This window comes from Ascaphus truei, chromosome 5 (genome assembly GCF_040206685.1).
Source record: "Ascaphus truei isolate aAscTru1 chromosome 5, aAscTru1.hap1, whole genome shotgun sequence".
NCBI lineage: Eukaryota > Metazoa > Chordata > Amphibia > Anura > Ascaphidae > Ascaphus > Ascaphus truei.
In genome coordinates this window covers 295,733,634-295,756,501 of record NC_134487.1, presented here as the reverse complement: position 1 = coordinate 295,756,501, position 22,868 = coordinate 295,733,634, and positions in this window count along the sequence as shown.

Sequence of the window (22,868 nt, the reverse complement as noted above, 5' to 3'; positions counted from 1 at the left end):
ATTCAGCTGATGATATCTTAGCTCCAGCATGTGATTCTTAACAGCCTAATAAAACCTGCTGTGATACTTCAGAAACCTGGAAGCTGACGATAACAGCAAGGGATGCATTGACTTGAAGATGGATTGGATCTTTTTCTAAGAAGCCTCGGCTTCTACAACTAGAAGCTCAAGGTTTTGCAAAGTATGCGAATAAACATTTTATTCCTGCCTCTTGGTTAATTGAATCACAGCAGGAACAGGGAAGAATGGCAATGATAACACCTGAGGATTTTTGGGCTCTTGTTAAACATGCTGTGAAGCTGCTTGAGTTGGAGAAGATGTTTGTCCCACTCATTTGAACAGAGCATGGCGGTTCTCCAGCACTTGGGAGTAGGAGTGGTCGTCTTCCATGAAAATAACTTTTTTTTATAGGGAAATGCTAAAGCTTTGTTTCAGGTACAAAGAAGGCTCTAAGAATCCACTAATCCCCTAATTAACTTATACAGACATTGTGATGTGCCCTGAAATATTGCAACAATTTGTGTCTTCTTAGGAAGTCTGCAATAGTAATGCATCATTAATGCCCATGAGATCAATGAATGGCACGTGAATCAATCAAGGAAAAGGTCTCACAACAGGAAGCGCTGATGCTTTATGTACATTTATGAAACTTTCGATGTAAGAGCCGAAATATTCTTTCCCAGAGTCATACAGTACTGGACCTCTAATGAGAATTCACTTTAATATCTTAACACAGTGTAAGACGAATAGTTAGATTTATGGCGGCACAAATCTACGAGCAAAGCAGTCTCTGGCAGCGAAGGGATTGTACATAGAATCTCTCTTTGTTATGAAATATTCTATACCCACGCAGACGGCGGCAAGGGTTCGCTAATCTCCAATAATTAGTATTTGAAATGGAAAGACATGTTCGAGCACCGGTCCCCCTTATCAGGGGTTAGTTGATCTCCCCATATATATTCTTTTCTTTCATTTAGCAACCACATTGTTGCACTCTTTATTATAATGCTGACACTGCCCCTAGTCCTGATTCCATCTTTGTAAGGCCGAGACCATGCTAGGCAGGCGCGCAGCGAGTGCCGCCACACAGCGCCTGCCACAGAGGCGACTTGTGGCCTGTAGGGTCTGGAAGAGGAGACGTGACCAAGAGCAGCTCTAATTCTAATGTGGGGGCGTGCCCGTGATGTCACGTTAGCGGTTCACCCTCATTGGCTGAGCCGCACACGTGACCCCACCGTCGCGCAGTAAAAACAAATAATTTTGTCTCCTCTAGCTTCGCTCTGCCCGACGCGCACACACTATAGATGTTCCCATACACATAATGTGTTTGAGTGCGCCGCGCACGCAGTAGCACCCGCGATAAGTACACTGGCGACACACTTTATTCGAGCTCGGCTAGTCCCACGAATTCGGGTATACCCGGGTGTATTGAGGTTTGTGACTGTTTTCTGCCCGAGTGCATTGAGGTATTTTCCAGGCAGGGATTGAAGCATTTTATTCCCGCTGGCTGCAATACTGCACAGTATATATATATATACTGCATTACAATTCATGAATTTATGCCATCTGGTAGACACGCGAAGCATTGCAGCCTATTAAATCCTAATCATTATCATTTAACAGATCAGCCGCCCGTCAGCCAGGCATGAACCCAGGCTGGGAAGGCAAACGCAACGGGGCTTGTCAGAGGTGAGGAGCGGCGCATTCCAGGTATCTGCCAGGTACATACTGGGTATTTGCTCGAATAAAGTGTGTCGGTGCAGTATGGACGCCGCCTAAGGCCACAAGCAAGATGCTTGAGAAGAAGAGACAGAAGAAGTTCATAATGAGATCACTGCTAATAATGGAGATGCTTCTACTAAGGTACAGTTTCACATAGAACCAACGTGAATAAATGTTAATGCTATAATAAATAATAAATATGGACAAAATACTCTGCTCAGGTTTTAATGAGGGCTTAGAACTAATCTTCTAGTGCTGGCCACATCTTTAGATCAAACCAGAGGGGCAATGAAACAATACTGATTCCTAATAGCACTCAAGCTTGCCCAATAAATGTCTAAATAGTTGCATCAGAACACAAAACATTTACTGGAAGACCCACCCTGTTCATCAATAATAAGGAATACTGTGATAAATGGGAGGGCACCCTAAATATATGTTCCTTCAACATCATTATCCTCACCATTGAATGTACTCAGAAAGAACTGGGGCCATCCTTACACAGGTTGCTCAACTGGAGTATTATCTCAAATCTGACCTTTAGAAGATTGACTTACTGTACATGCTCTCAAGTCCCAATTAGACTCGATAGACACAGATTTTACCAAAGATGCAAAGGCAAGAAAATGTAAAACAATTCTACGAGATGCTAGACTGGTCACATGGAGAGGGAGTGGCTCAGTGAGTAAAAGACACTGAGTGGCACTGATAGTTTGAAGCAGGGGAGCCTGGTTCAATTCCCGGTGTCGGCTCCTTGTGATCTTGGGCAAGTCACTTTATCTCCCTGTGCCTCAGGCACCAAAAACATAGATTGTAAGCTCCACGGGGCAGCGCTATACAAAAACATATTATTATTATTACATGTACAGGTGACTTTGGTTAGATGACAGATGAGAACCACCTAGATCCAGACTTGAGGCACGATTAGCTGGTTCTCAAAGAGATATCTTCCATCATCAGAACTCATCTTTTAGAGCAAAGACCCAAATGCCCTACAGAGCTCAAAATAGGCCGAGATGGGCAGGTAGAAAACACCACAGGAAGTGGATGCAGCCAGATTTTAAACCCAAATGTAGTTTCAATCCTCCTGTCTATAAACATGTAATAGAGACATGCATTGCTCTAGATATGAAAGACATCGAGACAAGACCCAGATTCTTTGCAAACAACAGAGACAGAACATGATTAAAAGGAACTTAACATTCTTACTACCCTTGAGCACCATGATGGCCTCACCATTAAACCCACTGATAAGGGTGGGCCATTGTGGTAAGGAATAAAGTGAATTGCAAACTGAGGTTCTCTTTTTAATTATGAGCCAATCCCATGTGTTCTGACAAACAAGACAAGAACAGAGTGGATTCTTAATGATGCCCTGGAGGGAGGCAACATTACACAAAAACAGAGACCGTCTCCTGCAGAAAAAGCCCTTTACTCCATTTTTTAACATTTTCCCAAAAATGCACAAAACTTTGGAGTACCCTTCAGGATTCCTTACAGTGTCCGAAACTGTTTTCCAGCCCTTGGCAGTCTCAGTAGATCAACTTTTGAGACCCCTAGTACTAGAGTCTAAATTTCATATAGAAAATATATCTGAGTCGATGTACAGATGTAGCCAATGTTATTGCAGCTCGTGGTTCGCTCTCGAGGGAAAGTGGCATGATAGCCCCACCCCTTCTGCCGCTGATTCAAAACAATGGCCGTTTCTCACACTGGCGCGTTATGTATGTGCTGCTGCAGACCGCCCGGGTTGCAATAAAGTTTGTAGCATCTGTACTGTATTAGAGGACCTTCCAGACAGTCTACAATTGGTCACATCGGACATAAACAGTTTATATAGTGCCATTCCCAATAAAGATGGAACGAGGTCAGTTTAACTGGGGCTAGACAAGAGTGACCTGTTTACACCCAACAAACACAGATTTATTCTTGTTGTTCTAGAGGTTATCTTCACTGTCAACTTTTTTCATGTAGTGGACACCTTTTATGTTCAAAAACAGGGTACAGTGATGGGCTCCAATATGGCACCCTCATATTCCAAAATCTTTATGGATGACTGAAAACATATATATATACTGTACTCATGATCGCTTCTGAATATATGGGCGTACAAATGTATCAAGTTATTGTCCTTGGCACTGCGGACAAGGAAAAAATGTTTAGTTTTATTTATATGTAAAATGTTTTACCAGGAAATAATACATTGAGAGTTACCTCGCGTTTTCAAGTATGTCCTGGGCACAGAGTTATGACAATAAATGGTTACATTAAATTAACACAGGTTATATATTCAATTTACAGACATTTCATGGACAGTTAGAGATAATATATGATTATGGGCGTATGTAACAGTTACAGACAAGGTTAACATTGTGGTAGAAGAGGTAGGAGAGGCCTGTAATGTGTTGTGTTAGAAGACTTTCTCAACCCAGCAACTGAGCAGCAAAAGGCAGCAAACTGTTGACACCCTTCGGCTGTCCGCCTTTGGGGAAACACAGATGTATGCTGAAGAGGTTCTAGATTAATTTAGCTGGGCTTTGAAATTCCTTTGTCCAGTCATAAATACTACAAGGGGTGGGGCTGACGAAACACATAGCAGCATGCGATTCCAGATGTTAACGCTTGGCACGTTGCATCTGTGCAGAGAGGAGCAGCTCTTGGGAAATCCTTTCAGATGTCCGCCTTTGGGGCGATGCAGATGTAGGCTGAAGGTGTTCAGTATTTTGCAGAGGGTAGCTAGATGTAGATAGTTCTTAACACTCCGGACAATTCTATTTATTAATCAAGAACTACAATATGTAGAATAGTTTTCTCTGGATAGATCCAGAGGCTAATAAAGTGGAATGACACTAATCAAGTTGGAATTACACTTTATGTTTACCATCAAGTCTTCCAAATTAATTTGCACTATTTATTACTTTTTACCAGATGGAGTTTGTAAAGTTATTAAGAAAAATATAAGGGGGTCCATAGTGCATAATGGATTTGATAGATGTATGAACCTGAGTATGTTATCTATGTGTAGTTTTGTACTGTATAGCATGGTGTGTATACCAACCAACAAATACATTGAATTTACATGTCTCTATTATACGTTTTGTGTGCAATGCATCTGTTTATGTTTAGATGTTCATTGGGCAAGCTTGTGTGCTATTAGTCCTCACTGATTGTTCCCTTTCCTTCTGAAATGATAATGATATGTTGGAAAATCAAGGGTGTGTAAGAATTGGAAACCAGAGTTGATTGTAATAAGCTGAAGTTCAGAAAGGGTTGTTCTGTTCTTATCCTTGTCTTATACCTTGTTTTGTTTCTTTTAATGGAAAGAAAAATGGAAATATCCAATTACCTTATCACTGGAATGTAACCAGGCGGACATCCTCTCCTTTACCCCCTTTATTAAAGTACTTATAATTGTCAGTTATTTAAAAAACAAAAGAAATTAACCCTTTTACTACCATAAGTTCCTTTTGACCCTATGTGTGACAGCACCTTTAACTCTGTGTGGGTTATTCACGAAACTGACAGTTCAGATCAGGTTTAAGGCAAGCTCCGGTTACCCCCTGCTTCCAGACATATGTCCGTAGTGGGTGCTGTTATCTCCTTCTTGTAGCAGCTCTTAAGGAGATGTGTTGCTAACATGATGGTGGCTTTAAATGTCCTGCATCTTGTGGGACAACAGGAAGCCATCACGTCATCACTTGCGGCTTTCTGTCGGCCAGTGTGACAAGGGACATTTAAACATGAAGGACATACCGGCATCCCCTACGGATGTAATTATCTCAGGATGCAGGGAGTCCCCAGAGCTGAAATTAAGGTTAAAGTTTAGCTCCGGAGACCCTCTGCTTCAATCTTATAACTAAAACAAAACAATGTTACCATAAGTCCATATTTAAAAAATGAGGACACCAAAAGCCAACCGGGTTCGCGCATGCGTGCTGGGCGTTCCCGGACATTTTTAGTTATTTCAACATTCCTCCCCGACGGCGACCTTCAAACAAAATACGGACATATGGTAACCCTACATAAAGTGATCCTAACATGGGTATAACTTACGAGTTGAACATATGATTGGTAGAGTGAATGCTCATTTACATTGATAACAGTTACCAATAACAACTGTCAGTCTTTTCTTTTGTTGCTCAGATCTTCTTATTGTTGCATTTAATTGAAATGTATTACGGTCCGTTATGCCACACCTAAAGTTACTCTCACTCACCGTGATACGTGTTCACCATGCGCGCTCTCTGTGTACCTTCAAGGCTCAATTACAGGTATCCACCTGGTACCCATCTGTTAGGACTATCGTCCCTAACTTGTTAATTTTACGCATCTGTTAGTCTTGTAGGTTTATGCCACTCAAGATCTACTAGATCTTATTGATCTTACTGTTGCACTACGTGTGGAGAACATTGATGACAAAAGATGCAGAATTTGCTACATCTGAACAAAAAAAAACCACATTCAACAAATACTTCCAGAAAAAATAAAGATGCCACATGACGCCTGCTCTCCGTTCTCTGCACTGGCTGCCTATTAAATGGTGAATTTATTTAAAGACTGGCTTGTTGACATTCAAAGCACTACATGACCAGAGTCCCAGCTATCTGACAGAGCTTCTAGTTCCCTACACGCATATTCGCTCACTTCGATCTGCAGATGAAGGACTCCTAACAGTTCCCAGGATCTCCGTGACTTCCTGGGGGGCCCGAGCTTTTAGCCCCACTGCTCCCACTCTTTGGAACAATCTGCCTCGTCAGTGCGAGAGGCCCCCTCTCTGGAAAGCTATAAAAACAGTCTCAAGACCTCCCAGTTTATCCAGGCATTTAATTAATGAACCGCAACCTGTCCGGCTTTTAATAGATACAGCCCCTTCCTTCCTGTATTGTATATTTCCTTGTGTTTGGTCTTGTTTATAACCTTAAATGTTTCCTTCTCCCTCTTTGTAACTGTGAAGCGCTTTGAGTCCCATTGGGAGAAAAGCGCTATATAAATAAAGTTATTATTATTAATATTATCATTACAGCACCCAGTGGTCAAAATGGCTTTAGAAAGTAAAGGTCCTGTGTCCGATTAAAAATAAAAAGATTTACATTGATTAACCGTTTTACTGTCAAAGGAGCTAGCAACGCAGTGTACATAGGGCCGCAGAAAGGGTGGGAGACCCGCGTTGTCTGCCAGGCCCCAGCTCTCCCCAACTTAAGCCTCCTCCCTTTCCCCCCTGCAGGTTCAGCATAGCACCGGAGCCCTCACTCCAAGGTAAGAGTGTGTATTGGGGGAAGGAGGGCTTATTGTATGTATTGGGGGATTGGGTGGGGCGGGTGTTATTGTATGGATTAGAGGAAGGAGCAGTTATTGTATGTATTGGGGGATTGGGGGGTTATTGTATGTATTGGGGAAGGGGGGTTATTGTATGTATTAGGAAAGGGAGGGTTATTATATGTATTGCGGGAAGGGGGGTTATTGTATGTATTGGGGGAAGGTGGGGTTATTGTATGTATTAGGAGAGGGAGGGTTATTGTATGTATTGGGGAAGGGGGGTTATTGTATGTATTAGGAAAGGGAGGGTTATTGTATGTACTGCGGGAAGTTGGGGTTATTGTATGTATAAGGAAAGGGAGGGTTATTGTATGTATTGGGGGATTGGGGGGTTATTGTATGTATTAGGAAAGGGAGGGTTATTGTATGTACTGCGGGAAGTTGGGGTTATTGTATGTATAAGGAAAGGGAGGGTTATTGTATGTATTGCGGGAAGGTGGGGTTATTGTTTGTATTAGGAAAGGGAGGGTTATTGTATGTATTGCGGGAAGGTGGGGTTATTGTATGTATTAGGAAAGGGAGGGTTATTGTATGCATTAGGAAAGGGAGGGTTATTGTATGTATTAGGAAAGGGAGGGTTATTGTATGTATTAGGAAAGGGAGGGTTATTGTATGTATTAGGAGAGGGAGGGTTATTGTATGTATTAGGGGAAGGGGGGTTATTGTATGTATTAGGAAAGGGGGGTTATTGTATGTATTAGGAAAGGGGGGTTATTGTATGTATTAGGAAAGGGGGGTTATTGTATGTATTAGGAAAGGGAGGGTTATTGTGTGTATTAGGAAAGGGGGGTTATTGTATGTATTAGGAAAGGGGGGTTATTGTATTATTAGGAAAGGGGGGTTATTGTATGTATTAGGAAAGGGGGGTTATTGTATGTATTAGGAAAGGGAGGGTTATTGTATGTATTAGGAAAGGGGGGTTATTGTATGTATTAGGAAAGGGAGGGTTATTGTATGTATTAGGAAAGGGGGGTTATTGTATGTATTAGGAATGGGGGGTTATTGTATGTATTAGGAAAGGGGGGTTATTGTATGTATTAGGAAAGGGAGGGTTATTGTATGTATTGGGGGATTGGGGGGTTATTGTATGTATTGGGGAAGGGGGGTTATTGTATGTATTAGGAAAGGGAGGGTTATTGTATGTATTGGGGGATTGGGGGGTTATTGTATGTATTGGGGAAGGGGGGTTATTGTATGTATTAGGAAAGGGAGGGTTATTGTATGTATTGGGGGATTGGGGGGTTATTGTATGTATTGGGGAAGGGGGGTTATTGTATGTATTGGGGAAGGGGGGTTATTGTATGTATTAGGAAAGGGAGGGTTATTGTATGTATTGGGGGATTGGAGGGTTATTGTATGTATTGGGGAAGGGGGGTTATTGTATGTATTGGGGGAAGGTGGGGTTATTGTATGTATTGGGGGGTTGGGGGGTTATTGTATGTATTGGGGGAAGGGGAGAATATTGTGTGTATTGGGGGAATGGAGGTTATTGTTTGTAATGGGGAAGGGGAGGGTTATTGAGTGTGGGGGGTTATTGGGGAGGGGGAGTTATTGAGTGTGAGAGATTGTGGTGTACTGTATGTTGAGAGGGAGAGAGTTGGGGGGGTGAGGGGGGGAAAAGGAGAGAGGTGGGGTGTAAGGCAGAGAGGGTGATAGGTAGGGTGTAAGGGGGAGAGAAGTGGGGAGGTGTGGGTGAGGGAGGGGGGTTATTGAGTGTGAGAGGTGGGGATGTAAGAGGGAGAGGAATGGGGTGTGGGTGAGGTGGGGGGGAGAGGTGAGGAGAGTAGGGTGGGTGGGGGAGGGGGGCGTGAGAGATGGAGGGGGGTTTCACAAGACTGCTGACACGGGGGGCTGTAGAAACTCTAGTCCGGACCCCGCGAAAGCTGTCTGCGGCTCTGAGTCTGGCTTACTGTGTTATGTGAAATAAATAACTATAATTGACAAATAAATTAGCCATACTGCTATTGGTACTTTATTCTTCCGTAATGTACAGTATTGTTTATGTATTATATAGCCATGGCTGGTCCAGCTATCTTTCTGCCCCTCCTGTCATGTAAGTCCAGTAGCTACACGCAGTGACTGGCTATCCTGTGGGGTTTACCCCCCCTCACGCAGCCTCTCTTATTGGCCAGAGAGGTGGTATCATGTTGTAGTCAATCCTGGTGCAGACCCTATGCCCTCCCCTTTTGCAGCAGTGAGGAGGCTTCCAAATTGTAGTGTGAGTGAGTTCTTCTCCACCCCTCTTGGGGAGAGGAGGTGGGAGCCGTCCTTCCCCCAGGGAAGAGAGAGGAGCTCAGCCCCTCCTGGGGCTGGGGGAGCCAGCACCATCCAGGGATCTGAGACCCCTTCTCTACTACATACAACGCTGTTTACCATCTGCAGTGGTTGCTACAAATAAAGACCTCATTTATATACCCCTGGCTGAGTTGGGGGTCTATTAGACAGAGGTATTGGAGAGAAAGAACTGTCATGGTAGGGACTGCCTGCAGCTTTGCTGTAGCCTGCCGTGTCTGGAGGCGCTGTATCACCATGGAAAGAACATAAGGATCACCGTAAGCCTGTCCTGGTCCCCACCCCATCGCGGACATCTCAGCTCTCCAGGACCCTCACAGGTACGCACGCACCAAGACATCAGTATTAGCAGCAACATGTTTCCAGAGAGGGGGGAAACGGCTACAATTACATTATACAGTGTGTTCGTATCTTTACTTCATTTTTTTTTTAACTGTATTTTTCTTAAAGTGGCTCCTCCCTACCTCCTCCAATTGCCTTATTTAACCCCTTCCTAAATGGCTCAGAAAGTAGGTGAAAAGCAAAAGAATTGGCAATGTACGTGCTTTTTTTAGGTCCCCATCCACTACTACACAGTGATGGCTGCTAGCGATCTGCAATGCCCACTCGCTATTACCGGTTTGTAAATGCTCGGATTAATGGCGAGACATCCATTTCTAAGGATTGATTTATAGCCTCCTGTGCATTTAAATATCTTCTAATAGTACCACAGCATGCAGGTGGAGGCTTCTTCTTCACCAGGGACAATCAAAAAGGAGTTTGATTATAATCAGTTGAATTGTTTCCAACTGGAAAAGCAATTGTGTCTAATTTTGAGTCTCGCACTGGGCTTGTTTCCCAGAAGTACTTAACTGAAGAGAGTCTAAGCAGTCTAGCCAGTGTTTTGAATGGTGGTCTCTTATATGTTTGAATAAATTCCAGATTCCTTATTACTGAGGCAATTGCTTACATCGCAAAGTGCACCAACTGCAATAAAAGCCATGCATTGGATCCCAGCGTTTTCTAACCTTATACAGTACTATAGGCGCACTTCGTATTTGATAATAATTATCTACAGAACAGACGGCTTAATTTCTTTGCTGATGTCTCTTACAGCTGTTCATGTCTGGGGCATTCTTCCCTAAAAATAAGAACAATGCAGAATTACGTACAGTATGTATGTCTTTATTTATATAGCACCATTAGTGTACATAGCGCTTCACAGTAGTAATAAACGTGACAATCGTATAAGTAACAAATAATAAAAATAACAGATCATGGGAATAAGTGCTTCAGACATAAAAGTAAAATTTTGGAAGAGGAGTCCCTGCTCCGAGGAGCTTACAATCTAATTGGTATCAGCATTCTCTGAAGGATTAGAAAAGACAGACTCGGGACTTGCAGGAGACAGCTGACTTAGATGGCTGCTAATCACTTTTACCCCTGAGTGGAATTGTTGAATCATCTCTATATTAGTGGATCCAACCACAAACCACTTCAGAGAAAGATAGACGTGTACTTCTTGTACCTCGGGGAAGAAGAGATATTACAATGATCCAACAGCTCTATCCTTGGCAGCGACAATAAACTTTAATTTTGGGGCTTACACCAAAGCTACTGTGTTTCTCTAAAATCGTTCAAACGACACCGGCTCGGATTAACCTCCCAGCATTTCCCCATATGTACAGTCGTGTTACGTGTGAGTTGTCAGACTTGGTGGATCTCATTTACACTTCTGTGACAGCTGATCACGGTGCTGAATTGGATAACGTGAGAACTTACATTCTTGCTCACAGCTGTGTGGTTTACTATTTAACACAGTAAGTGTAGGATGTACGTGTTTGGAGACGGGCGAATCCGCCCAAATTCGTTTTTCGGATTTTCACCGATGTTACCCCCCCCCACCCCAAAATTCGTTTCGCGGTGTAAAATCCTCAAACGGATTTGGGCGGTTTCAAGCCGCGCGGATTCATCAAAATCCGCCATTGGATACAACCCGTGGGACGATTTGTAGAATCCGATACACAGATTCAGCGACCCGTTGGCGGATGATTGCTGAATCCGCGGATTGGATTCTACAAATCCGTCCACAGGTTGCGTACTCCGCGGAGTGTAGTGGGAATAATAATTTCAAAATCCGTAAAACGCGAATTGCCCTTTTTGACATTGATCCCCCTGGAATCCGCGGACCACCGGACCCGGCCGATCCATTGCGGATACAAGTTTTCGCCCATCTCTATACAGATGAAAAGCCTCCGGTTTGGGTCGAGCCTCCAGAGACGCTCCGGGGGGCCGTCGCGCGCACCTCCTATGGTGGGGTGTTCCCGTGCGGGAGCGCTGAGGAGGACAAGCCAGAACCGGAGACTTGATCTGTACTTGCTATCTGATACTTTACCCTAATTCTTCTGTTTATATCTATTTGTTCATACTGAAAATATTTCTCATTCAAGGGGAGCATTAGGAATGAGACATCATTTATTTCTTCATTAAGAATGTTTAATCCTTCTTTGCTTTAGTTCATATTTCATATAGCACTTTTCTCCCAAAGCGCTTCACAATTACAGCACACTGTGCTGTAAGCAGCTCATAGGAATTCTTTCAGACACAGTCCATGCCCCGTAAACTTACAATCTATGTTTTTTTTTGCCTGAAGCAGAGGGAGATAACGTGACTAGGGTTACCGTATTTCACCATTCAAATAAACTAGTAGGTTATTATCCCAAAAACCTGCAGTCAATGACTTCTTCCAGCGTCTGCTGCAAGCACGCAAGGAACTCTCCTGTTGGCTATTGCAATATGATTAAATATAAGATGCAGCCGTGTGAAAGAGCCGGGAAAGGTCTGTTTTTAATAACATCTAAACCCTTCTCTGCCATATGGGCGTGCAATGCATTGCTGAACACAATATCCTCCCTAAGAAGTAGGTGCTGGATGTGGCCTGTGCAGGCACGAGTGTCCCCCTCACCCCTTACCTCTGAATGAAAATAAACCCCCACACAACACTTCTTTGGGAAAATAAGTCCACCACATTATTAAATTATATCAACAACACGATGTATGTATGTCTTTATTTATATAGCACCATTAATGTACATAGCGCTTCACAGCAGTAATACACGTGACATGATCATATAAATAACAAATAATACAAATAACAGATCACGGGAATCATTGCTTCAGACTTAAATGTATCATTTAGGAAAAGGAGTCCCTGCTCTGTAGAGCTTACAATCTAACGATGACCGTTGTCAGTGATCTGGACCCCACAACATGTGATTCCTGCTGCAGCCGGGACGCAGGGGTAGCAGATGTATTATTGATAAATGGGAACACTCCGCACACGAAATACCCCTGAAGGGGTGTGACCCATGGTATACCAACCGTTACTGTTCAACCCAACAAATAATTGGGCCCCAGTCCTGCAAGCCGGATCCGGCAAGGTGTGACCAATTACAACACACACTTCAACAAAATGACAGGAATTGATATTTTCTGCTTCTCTGCATCACTGGAAGGTCGGGAGGTAAGAGGCCTTCTCCATGTGACTGACCCCTTACAAGGTCTTCCCTGAGCACACATTGTAGAACTTAACCCTTTGCCTCCCTTGTGTACTGGTGGAGGTAGCAGACTGATCATGCTGCATCAGCCGATGAGTTCTTCCCCTGCCATATCCCTGACAACCAAGACCTATGCCAAACTGGGGGTACTTTACAGGAACAAATCCTCCCTAAGTCTCCTGGTCAGAAAGCGTATTGCACAGCAGATGCTAATGCCAATTATTGACTATGGAGACATAGTATATGGCTCGGCTCCTCAAACCCACCTTAGCAAACTTGACACCCTCTACAATTCAATTTGTCGTTTTGTTCTCCAATGCAACTACAACACACATCACTGCGAAATGCTCAAAGAACTAGATTGGTCATCACTAGAGTCTAGGCGCAAAGTTCACCTTTCCTGTCTCACCCTCAAATACTTTCTGGGCAAGCTACCCAGCTACCTGAACAAGCTCCTCACCCCTACCACATGCAGCACCTATCACCTGAGATCAGACTCCAAAAGACTGTTCATGGTCCCAAGGCTCAACAAAGTATCCGGACGTTCCTCCTTCTCCTTCCGTGCACCCCAAAACTGGAACAACCTACCAGAGACTCTCATATCCACCACCAGCTTAAGTTCTTTCAAATCTAAGGCTGTCTCACACTTTAATCTGGTCTGTAACTGTTTCATATGCTCATAATATATATTTTCTTTAACTGTGCACGCAATGTCTTGTATATAATGTATACCTTGTTCATTTATGTAACTGTACTTGTAACCATGTATTATTTGTTTTACTCTGTGCCCAGGACATACTTGAAAACGAGAGGTAACTCTCAATGTATTACTTCCTGGTAAAATATTTTATAAATAAATAAATAAATATCAAGTATTATTATTACTACTAGGAGGTCTAGCACGTTCAGATTTAGCATGGGGTAATGAACGCGCAACTTCCTCCCCCAGAAGAACGTAGAGCGTCGTTCTGTTGCTCATAGATGTTGTATGTAGATTTAGAAGTATGGAATGTGTGAGACCCTTCATGTGGTGGTCGAGGTAGGCACGCGTTATAATTATAACTAGAAAAATGGAAATGTACAAATCATTTGGCTTAGATGTTTTTATTCCCTTATTTCTTTCGCCCAGGTTTTTCTCCCAAGAGTTCACAGTGAATGCCTTTTAGCTTTCATGGCCCCAGCGGCTTTTTCTCATATGGAGTATTAATCCTCTGTGACATCACAATGATTTCCTTAGCAACGCGGCACCCCATTGTACTGTATGTCACAAACATAAGAAGCCTGGTTCAGCTGAGACTACTGCAGCGGTTATAGAATGAAAGCAGTTTGTGTGAAGTGCATAGTATAATGAATTGAACATTATTCACTTCACAGTCTACCAAGAATAATAAGGATACATAACATTTGGGCATCTTTTTAGATGGGAAAGGTATACAGGGATATACCAAATAAGTATACATGGGAAGGATGTTGATCCAGGGAGTAATCCGATTGCCAATTTTTGGAGTCAGGAAGGAATTTATTATTCCCCTTAATGGGGTTTTTTGTTTGCCTTCCTCTGGATCAATAAGTAAGTATAGATAAAGGATAAAGTATCTGTTGTCTAAATTTAGCATAGGTTGAACTTAATGGACGTACGTCTTTTTTCGACCTCATCTAATATGTAACTATGTAACATCAGCCTATAATAACGCAAATGCTTAATGACACTGCAGTGTTATACCTATGGCAGATGCAGAATTCTTCCTGTAGTTCTACTGGGGCTACTGTGCAATGCAGTGATTGCCAGCAGGGGGTTCGCGAGGTGTCTCCAAGGGGTTAGCCAAAAATAAAATGTAATGGTGGATCCCAGGCAGTATAGTGGGGTTCCTGCGTACTTAGTAAGGCCCCACATTACATCTTCAGGGCTGCCAACAGAAATCGTTGGGCCCAGGACAAATATGAGAAGCGGCCCCCTCCCCCCTCGGAACACTAGCAGGGGGGAGAGGGGGCTGGAGGGGAGGAGAAGGTATGGGTCTGGTGGGGGGGGGGGGGTGGAGGGAAAAAGCAGGTATGAGCAGCATGAGGGAAAGGGTGTTGAAGGGGGTAAAAGGAGTTAGTTGACCTAGAGGGGTATAAGGGATTTATGGGCCTGGGGTGGGGTGGGGGTATTAGGAGGTCCTACAGGAGGTATAAGGGGGTAATGGGACTGGTGGGTATAAGGGGGTCCTGGAGGAAATATAAGGGGGGTAATTGGCCTGATGAGTTGGCAACAAGATTTATTAATCTATAAATTATTCATTTATTAAGCAGGGAAAGCGAGTTTGCACAATGGAGCATACATTTTACCGCCTCCCGTTGTTCTCTTTCTCCTCTCCTGATGATCAGGTGGCATGTGAAGTTTCTTACAGTGGAAGCTTCTCAGTCCTTCTTGTTCTGTAACTACATTACTGAAGGACTCCTGCAGACCAATGCTTTGCACAAGGTGCATTCTCAAAGATCAGAAGATACACCCAAAGGCAAAGATATTCATTGCCGGCAAAGAGGTTCATTAAAGTAATAATTATTTAGGTCATCTACATACAGTATGAAGGCAGTTTTGGTGAGAAATTGGTGTTGATTCTAATAGTGTCCAAGTATTAAGGTCCTTTGCATTTATTTTGCAAGTTGGGGAATGTCAATAGGATGAATTGGTGATATTATATAATAGAATATTATGAAGAAACATATAACATATATTCCGTTCTCAGACCTGGGCAAATCCTGCATTGCCACTTTTGTGCAAGAGAGTCCAACAACGCATTACAAACTAACTCATTGCTGGCCTCACCGGCCTGAAGGGGTTAAAAATCCGGCACGTCTTTAACAGTTTTCTAGCATGCCTCATAATGAGCCATAACATGCAACTGGCGTGTTTGGTTTTCCAAGAGCCTTGTTATTTGAGAAAACAGTAAAACTAGAAAAAGCGCCGTTTCCAAAAAAAAAGCCATAACATTTTTGTTTTTTTATGGATTTTAAAGGCTGAGCCAGATTCAAAATAAACAGTCAGGCACTCAGAGTTGAATCAGTCATTTAATATTTATTTAAGGGGAACCTAAGGAAGCCAGAATGAAAGCTTTGATCGCGTAGCATGCCTGCTCTATTGTTCCGCTGACATTTCTCACGGAATCCCTCCCTGGCTCTATCACGCGATGGATCGGAGGTGCAGAATTCCAACTTGTAACGGAGACAGCCGTGGTTATTTAAAGCTCACTGTGCAGTCTCCGCATTAAAGCAGAAGTCAGTGTTCAGCCATGTAAATTAACCGGCTGTACTGCATAAGGATGTTGGGTATATACTCTTTGGTAACCCCCAAATATATATTTTTTCTTCGACACCTATTGAGTACACAGTGAAGCAAGTCATTGGCACCGTTGAAAAGGAGTTCACCTCCATTCAAATCAATTCGACTAATATCTTCTCCAGCCAAGAAAAGCGGATTCGCAGCATATTGAATTGTAGAAATATAATAAGTCCAGCAAACACACCCATGCCAGGTCTGCCATGCTTGTTTAGTGTTGTGCTCAACCATAGTGCCTATGCATGCACAAGTGAAATTCAGAGACCAGTACTTTGCCAGACTAGCAGTCCTTGTTGGGAAAAGTTACTTTGCCGCCCTGTGCCTTAGTGTAAGCTCTATGGGGCAGGGCTCAATGGTCCTTATTTAACCACTGATGCATTTGCAGAGGATCACTCCAGGGCCGCCCAGGGCTGGTGTAACCGGAAGTAGAGGCAGCTCCACTTCCATTTTGCATCAGAGGGGTCTGCCCAATCATCCAATACAAAAGCAGCATTTTTGCCATGCCGTACAGTACCTGGTACATCAGCAGGTCTTCTGGCGAGCCAGTGCCAGTGCTATACAAGGTACAACATAATGGGTACTCTAAAGGTTAACATGCTGCACTTCCCCTCTCTGGAGAACATTGTAGTCCCATTCATTTGACTGGAGCGGATCTCATCTGCAGAACAGAACCTTTGCATCATATTGAATATACTGTAGGTTAATGATATAATATATAATATGATATATAAATATATATATATATATAATATAATTGTGTCGGTTGCACTCTGTGCTGTGCTACATGCTCTTTCAGTATTCAGTAGCAGATTATTAGTTAGGTGATTAGAGAGTATGAAGGGCAGCTGGGGGTCAGCAGCCTTACCACTGGTCAGTAATGCTTTTGTGGTCCTTGTGTTTGGTATAGCACTGTGGTCATCCAGCATGGGCAGTGCTTCCAGTGCCCTTAACATGTAGCAGTAAGTTATTCATGACAGAAAAGCACAACCCCTTTAAATGTGGGGAAAAGGCTTTTTATACCCCAAGTACGAATGCAGTATTTATATACGGAGCCTGTTTAACCCTTTCACTGTCAGGGAGGCCAACGACGCATTGCTTCAAGCTAATTGTATTTTCTTTGAAAATGATGTGAAAGTTGAGGTTTCCAAGCAGAACGCAGCGCGTCTCCACACTCCGTAACTCAATCACACTTCAGCCGCGCACTATTGTTGTGTCTTACAGCCTGTTCACATTTAGAGAACTTGACATTTCGCTTCAAACAAAATGGGACAGCACATTTCCAGACCATTTAGTACTGAAACCAGATAGTGAAACCACGTTTCACTGGATAGTGTTTCATGGTATAAAATGCACCAGCGCCTGTAAAACGTGTTTAATGTATAGTACGGAATGGTATGCCTCATGCTGGCAGTATGTTGACTCCATATAACCTTAATATTCTTTTAACTTGGCACATGGGAAGAGCATGTGCTCCTCCATCCAAGTTTTCCTTAATAATATGTATATTCCGTGCCTTAAGAATGCCTCTGTGATTTTAGCCCAAGAACAACGGGTTTTTTTCGACGCACGCTTTGGCGTTCAGTGCAACATTAAAGCCAGTATCTTTTTCCTGTTGTGTAACATCCAAGAGAATGATTTGACACGGCACGTTTCCATCTGGACACATTAAGGGGTTATTCATTGGCTGGTGCCCATACGGGCTCATTGTACAGAAAACTCCTGTTGACTTTCATGGGAGTTTCCTTGTGACTGTGCCCCGATTGGCACTACTGCAGTTTAATGATTAACCATATAGGGTTTTCCTTTTGTTCTAACGAAGATGCTGGCTGTGGAGGCAATTCATTTTGTTTGGAATACAAGATGTTTTCAAGATTTTCTGATACGATAGAAAATGTAATTTAGGCCACAAGACGGATACATTGAATTACATTTTATGTACTGGAACATAGGGACGGTTTGATATAAAGGGCTGAATCTATCTAATTCTCCCTACACCCAGTTTAGTGCTGAATGGGTTAATGACTAAACAGCCTAAGAGGCCATAATATTGTGTGTAGCAATGGTTTGCCGGGCTGAAGGGGTTCATAATATAAATGATGATTGCAATGGACATACAGTACTGATGGAAACTAGCTGTTTGGGGCTGAATCATTAAATGATGCCCCCTTCTTGTACACAGTATCTGAACAAGGTTGTCATGCCAACACATACACCTGTATGTTAGATACAATGTATTGAACACATACACCTGTATTTTAGATACAATGTATTGAACACATACACCTGTATTTTAGATGCAATGTATTGAACACATACACCTGTATTTTAGATACAATGTATTGAACACACCCTACAAAGAGCGGAGTTATTAGGAACCTAATATAGAAATATGCAGAGTATAGATAACGTTGTCTGTCTTTGTAACATATCTAGGGATAGGATTAGGTAGAGGGCCCATCTGACGGATAGGGGCAAGATAAGAGAAGGAAAGGGAGGTGATTTGGACTGTCCTGGATAGGCAAGGAAAACCTGAAAGGGAGGTGGAGTTTTTAAACAGCAGTGGGTAGAGTTGCTTCTGCACTTACTGTATAGTACAGTCACAGGCGCTAGCCCACCAATTATTCACCTCTTAAGGAAATACAAAGTACAGTAACACAAGAACCTCTGAGAAAATAACATCCGTTAATGATTGTGACGTTCTAGGCCCTGAGTTATCGGAGCTCTGTGGATCTACGGCTGAGAATATAAGCCTTTTATCTTATGATAATTGGACAATACATGGATTTCAACACAAATTATTGCAATACTGAATTTAATTGAAGAATGAAGAAACACATAATTGTGTCCCATCTAAGCTACTATACAACCGTACACCCTAACTGATGGCTATAGATTTTATTTAACCCTTTTGCTCCCCTCTGCGAGACAAAATGGTTAATGTATTTAACTCCATTACCTTTGTTACTTTTTCAGTGAATAAGTACTGCAGCACACTTCCCCTAAACCTACAGCATGGGTGCACTGCATGGGTGCACTGAACACTTTATTTTGTTCTCAGAGCATTAAATTAGTTGATACGTTTCCCTAATTAGGGCCCTTCTTTCCTATTCTGGAAGGGAGTAGGGTCCTATTCTGTTCTTCAAAGCTGACCGGTGCAATCATGTTATTTTGTTTGTTTTTTCCCCCCATTTCTTACCCTTTAATGCTTATTGATGCTTCGTATACCAGGTCTCTTCTGTGTTATTAAGAGCTGAATGTGAGCTCGCAGAAGAAGCATGTCCAATCACAGAACAGACGCGTATTCTCCTCCTGCCTGCAGGGGTTAATTGGATATCTGAAAACAGACCCGCATTGGATTAAAAAGTCTCAGATAAAGTAAATGCCCCTTCCATGAAAGCATTAAATGTGCAGTTGCCTATTGATTTGAAAGGACTTTTGCGGTCCTTATCAGTGTGCCCTACATGCAGACATGCCTGCGTTGCTGCAGCATAAAACAAGACCTGACGTGAGCTATCCAGTTGAATACTGTGATAATGCTGAAATGTACTATTTGTGCCCGAATCCGAGCTCCCAGTGACAGGGAAGATGACACAAGGCATCTCCTTCCCATCAGGATTTATCGGCCTGTTGAGTTACGTGACCATGAGAGAACCGTGACAATTATTTGACAACTCCCTTTCTACTCTAGTGCCTTATTATGAATAAAGCTACACTATGTTGTGCCAGCAGTAGGGGTTTATCCAATAAATTGTGGCAGGCATTATTGATCACTAATCCCCGTGTTAATAAATATCACACAACGGGGCCGGGTAACAGTATTTGAGTGTTGCTTTAACAGTATGTTTACCAAGATTACAACAGACCACCAAATATAATATTTTGATACATATATACGTGTTTTTATTTGGCATTAAAGGGGTTAAAAATTCACATTTAGAATCTAGATTTACATTTACACAGTGAATTAACACCACAATAAACCTTAGGATTGAGAGGCCCTCTTGGCATTGAAGGGGTTACAATTTAACATAATTTCGCATAACATTAATAGTGAGCAATTGAAACATTACTAAAGGATTAACCGTTTAATGTACCTGACACCTCTCTCACTCCTCTGCACATGCAGTTTCCGCCACCGCTTCCACTCCCCAGCCGGGTTGCCACCTTCTATTGAAGGCTAATCTGCAGATAACATTGTCTACATGTATCTTCTTTATATATTTATTTCTCTTACCTTCGGTGGCGGCGTATCGCGCCATGCTCCCGGCATCCTCCCCTGCAAATCCCGTCAACATGGCTGCGTGACGTCAAATGGTGCTGGGTTGCCATGACAATAGGATGCTACGTGACATCACGACATCAAATTGCCATATATTAAGTTGTGACGTTACGGAGCATCTCGTTGTCATGGCAACAGGCGTTGCGTGACACTGCGATGTCACATAGCGTCCCATGACAGAACACTCTCAGGTCCCCCTGTGTGCCCTCTAAGAGCTGTTTTATGTAAGACCAGATCTATTAGGACCACATAGCTGACCTTATTGAATCATCAGACCTAATATGTATCCCAGATACTTGGCTAGATGAAAATACAGCCCCCATTCTAGAAGCTGCTGTCCCAACAAATGATTCTGTGATTCACTGCTCAATACAGGAACATAGGAACAGGAACATACCAATCTTTTTTAAAACAACTTTGAAACTTAGGGCCCTCCCAGCCCTCCCAGTGGGAGTGTATTGCTCCCCGAAGTGCTACCAGTGTTAGAGTCCTTCTCATCAACTGCCCGCATGGACATAATAAGGTATTTTTGCAGGAAATTGAAGACCTCGTTGCTGGCCTAGTGTTGGAGCACCCACGATGGCTTATCTTGAGAGATTTCACTGTCTGGGTCGATGACAAACTCTCTGAATTTGGTCAATTCCTCCTCCACACAATAAATGCTCTGGGCTTCAGACAACTTGTTTGCTCAGTTACCCATAAATATGGACACACACACTTGATCTTGTTTTTCAGACCGGTTTAGAAATCTTTGCCGACAGGGAGCTTGTCTGGGTAACGAAATGGCGGCTTCAAATGTCCAGCGTCTGGCGGGCCAACAGGAAGCCGTGACGTCATCCCTCGCTTGGTTCCTATTGGCCCGCGTGACCAGAGGCCTTGAACCGAAGACAGACACCGGCGCCCCCTACGGAGGTATCTCGGGAAGCAGACCCCCTGCTTTGATCCTAGAACTAAAGCAATGTAAAGGTGCAGTGCAGGGTGACTTGCTTCTGTACGTGAGAGCCAGGAAAACCAAAAATGTGACCCTGGAGCTGAAATTAACACCGTTTGGGTCTGGAGACCCCCTGCCTAGAACTAAAAAAAGTAAGGTCTGCCTTATTGCAAGGCGAGATAGACGGGTGCCTTGGGCCCTGCGCCTTCGGGCGCCTCGCACTCCCTCCTCTCTCTGCTCCTGTCGGTGCCGGGATCCAACTTTTACTGGGCTGGAGGGGGGGAGCGCGGGGCCCCTTGACCGGCAGGAGGTGTGTATGTGGGTGTGTGGGTGTGTTGGTGTGGTGGTGTGTGTTTTCTCTCTAAAGTGGGTCTTACCTTTTCCCGGAGCAGGGCGCCTCCTGTTGCCATGGTGACCGACATCATATGATGCCGCAACGTCATATGAAGCTGCGTTGCCGTGGCAACGTGACGATGCCGGAGGGGGACCTCTCCCCAAGGTAAGTCCCCTTAACTTTTTTTTTTACAGGGGGGCCCAGCTGCCAACACAAAGCCTAAGGCCCAACCTGTCGCATGATGACCAGCAGATATGACAATATGAAACGAAGATGGAGATAAGCCGTTCATAGGACATTTGCACCTAGCAAAGCAACAACCATAGTTCACATTCTATTTCAGCGTGATTCAAGAAATCATCCCTTTTTCTTTTTACCAGTAACCAACTGAACAATGCTAAGCCCCCGTTCTTTAGTTCTATTCTAAATCTTCTTTTTCTTTAACCAAAATCCTAAATAAGTGGCTCAATTAAACGGCCCCCCTCAGTACCTCAGGGTGAGGCCATTCTTCCAAATTACCAGTCAATTTATCTCCTCTAAATGAGCTGCTAGCTTCTAGCAAACTATCTTCTGTGCTAGGAAAAGGCTGAATTTAATGATACAGAGCACAAATACACGAAGGAAATGTGATGACAGAAAGGTGATGATGGTGTTTCTAGGAACGCATTTTTTTCAACGGAGGAGCTGTGTGTTTACAATGCATTCTGGGTCATTGTCTATTTCTGTGATTATAGATTGATTACTAAACGCAATTGGTGTTTTTGTAGGAAAATGTGCTGGGAAAAAAACTCCCCGTATTATTTATATCTGAACTACAATGAATAATTCAAGTTTAAATAAAGAAATGTGGCCAATTTGGGGAAAAAGCAGTGCCTCGGGATTTAAGAACTATGGAGGACACATTTATCGTTAGTAATAACTAATTATCGTTAGTAAAAATGAATTATCGTTGGTAATAACTAATTATCGTTAGTAAAAACGAATTATCATTAGTAATAACTAATTATCGTGAGTAATAACTAATTATCGTTAGTAAAAACGAATTATCGTTAGTAATAACTAATTATCATTAGTAATAACTAATTATCGTTAGTAATAACAAGAGATGGTAAAAAAAATTCCTTTGAGCTGCAGATTTC